The sequence below is a fragment of the Callorhinus ursinus genome, unplaced genomic scaffold, assembly GCF_003265705.2.
Source record: "Callorhinus ursinus isolate GAN/ISIS: 27379988/994484 unplaced genomic scaffold, GSC_fseal_2.0 scaffold33, whole genome shotgun sequence".
In the NCBI taxonomy this organism is placed as follows: domain Eukaryota; kingdom Metazoa; phylum Chordata; class Mammalia; order Carnivora; family Otariidae; genus Callorhinus; species Callorhinus ursinus.
In genome coordinates this window covers 6,784,132-6,787,044 of record NW_027397095.1, presented here as the reverse complement: position 1 = coordinate 6,787,044, position 2,913 = coordinate 6,784,132, and the positions used below count along the sequence as shown (strand labels likewise).

General features: G+C 38.1%; 1 pseudogene; it reads right to left on the bottom strand.

Annotated features, from left to right (window-relative positions):
* Window positions 1-1,662: 1,662 nt before the first annotated feature.
* On the bottom strand, window positions 1,663-2,675 carry LOC112809383 (proline-rich nuclear receptor coactivator 1 pseudogene; annotated as a pseudogene).
* Between the last annotated feature and the right edge of the window lie 238 nt (window positions 2,676-2,913).

Here is a 2,913-nt window from a genome sequence, read left to right as displayed (position 1 = left end):
ATTATTTAAGTTCACATCAATCTTGTTTGAATTTATGGCAACTTAATCTCAATACCATGCAAAACCTTTTATTGTATATGGATTTCTCAACCTCTCTTTGTCCTTTTACTACCACAATTACCTTCTTATGCATTGCATATCCATCTATATACATTTATAAATATTGTTTTATATAATTGTCTTTTAAATTAGACAGGCAAAAAATACAAACAGGGGAGTCTGGGTGGCTCAGTCAGTTAAGTGCCTGCCTTCGGCTCAGGTTATGATCTCAGGGTCCTGGGATGGAGTACCATATTGGACTCCTTGCTCAGTGGGGAGCCTGCTTCTCCCTCTCCCTCTGTCTGCTGCTCAGCCACTTGTGCTCTCTCTCTCTCTCTCTCCCTCAATCTGTCAAATAAATAAATAAAATAAACCACAAACAAAAGCTGTATTTATGCTTTTTTTTATATTTACCTTCACTTTAGTATTTACCTTAACTGGTATTTTGTTTGTGTGTTTGTTTTGTTTTGGTTTAAAAATCTAAATTACCATCTTCTCATTTCAGCCTGAAGGAATCCCTATATGATTTCTCATAGGTCAAATCAGATAGCAACAAACTTTCAAATTTTGTTTATCCAGAGTTTTAATTACTCCTTTGTTTTTGAAGGATCGTTTTGTTGTATATATAATTCTTAGTTGTCATTTTTTTTCTTTCAGCACTTTAAGTAGACCACCTACCATATTCTGTCCTCAGTGGTTTCTGATGAGAAATCAGCTATTTTATTGATGATCCCTTGTAGAAGATAAGTTGTTTCTCTCTTGCTGCTTTCAAGATTCTTTCTTTGTTTTTGATGTTTGACAGATCATACTTTGTCTAAGTGTAGATCTTTTTTTTAAGAGGGGGTCAAACTATTATATTATCATTTACAGATTTGATTACATTCAATTTTGTTGGCATTAAAATTAAAGGTATTTTAAATTTGAAAGGATAAATCAAGGACAAGAAATTATTTTTGGTAAAAGTGGGAATGCAAGTTCTCCAGTAATTACAGATTAGAAGGCAGAAATCAATTTAGAGTAACACATACAAACCTCATGTTTACAATGATTGTGGCACAGATTTAAACTTTATAGTGCATTAGTAAACTGTTCACATTTAGATCTTCACCTTGATATCAAATAGCTGCTTCTTTATAAACAATCTCCGTATCTTTTACAAATAAATTTGTCTTCCATGTACCTTAGTACACTTAAAATTTCTTCATTGTATATATACAAAACATTTAGAATTTGGTAGGGCAAAATATATACTTTATAACAAAACTACAATGTATCTGTCAGGTATGAACAATATACACAAAATAACATGGCATAGAGTATTTACAAAATATAAAATATAATACAAGTTGTTTGCAATTTTTAAACTCATCTTTTGCACTTGTATGTTACAAGACAAATTTCCATTTCTGTATCAATTTTCTTTTTAAGAGTCCAGGGAGTTTTTTAAAAAGCTATGTTTTACAGATATACTGCAATCTGAGACCTAAGTTTGAAGTTGGAGGAGATTTTTTTTTTTTTAAGGTGTATTTATTTTATAGAGCGGGAGTCTGGAGCTTAGTTGGACCCAGGGCTGATCTCACCAACCTGATATCAGGACCTGAGTGGAAACCAAGTGTCAGATGCTTAACTAACTGACCCCAGGTGCCCCAGGTGACCCTTTAAGTGTACTGCCATTAACTCCCTGTTGTGGTTGGAATTTTCAATAGTGTTTCCCATACTGTGACTAGGAGGCTTTGGAAGAACAGAGAGAAGGTGGATCAGTAAACTTTGCCCCCAACGTAATTTTCCTTTTGGTTCACTTCAGTTAGAAATGCTGATTTCTTCAAATGTATATTTGCAATGTTCTCAGTATTTTTAAAAAGGCTTTTTTTTTTCCTGCTTCTGAATTATATTGGATGAAACAGAATCCTGCCAGAAGTTATTTTCATTTCTTCTTGCAGAGATAATCTTGGTTAGTGGTAAATTATATTTACTCTTCTATCTTTGGTTGTTCACACAAATGTGTACCATGAACAAGCTGGCTGTGGGGAATGGCAATTTTCTAGAATTTTCCCAACTTTGATTTTAAAAACTTCTCTTCAGAACAAGGTTTGGCCAGGCTCCACAGATGGCAAGAAAAGGACTTACTTCTTCAGTTTTGGTTGTGGTTGCAGGACCCGGGGTGTGGGGAGCAAACTGATGGTCTGGTTCAGGACTTCCTGTGCTCTGCTTGCGACAGTCTCGGAGCTTTGCCAGTCCTTGAAGCTCTGCCGGTGTTGCTGGTACTGATGTAAGCGACTGGGCAGTTGCCTTTCTGGACTGGCCCACACCTTCTTTCACTCCTTCTTTGTTGCTTGCTTTCCGAAGCAACTTCAGCAAGTTGCCTCCTGCTTGCCTCCTGCCCTAGCTAGACAACAGGTGGACAGAGGTGATGGGGTGCAAGGCTGAGGGGTCAGGCAGAGACCATCTCCCCCCAGGAAGTGAGGGAGGAAAAGGGTCAGGGGCAGTACCTGGGGGTCTGGGATCTGTGGTAAAGGTGGTGGGACGGTAGTTACTATCCGTAGGGCCCAGAATTAATTGTGAGTGGAAAAGCCCAGGAGTATAAGGCAGCCACCCAAGACAAGTGACCACCTCTGCAAGACGGAGACGATGGTCATAGCTCTAAGAGGAAAGTGGCTCAGCAGGAAAAGAAGGATGAGGTGAAGCCAGAGATCATGGGGCAGCAGCGGTGGCTGCTGCTAAACAGCGGGAATGGAGCAAGGACCATCGTTTGGGCCGTGGTGGTACAGCAACTAAGTGTAAATCTTTTAAAGCTTATCTTGGAGTTTGTTGAATTTCTCAGTGTGTAAGTAAAGGTTTTTATCAAATTTGGGTTTTCTTAACCATTATTTGTTC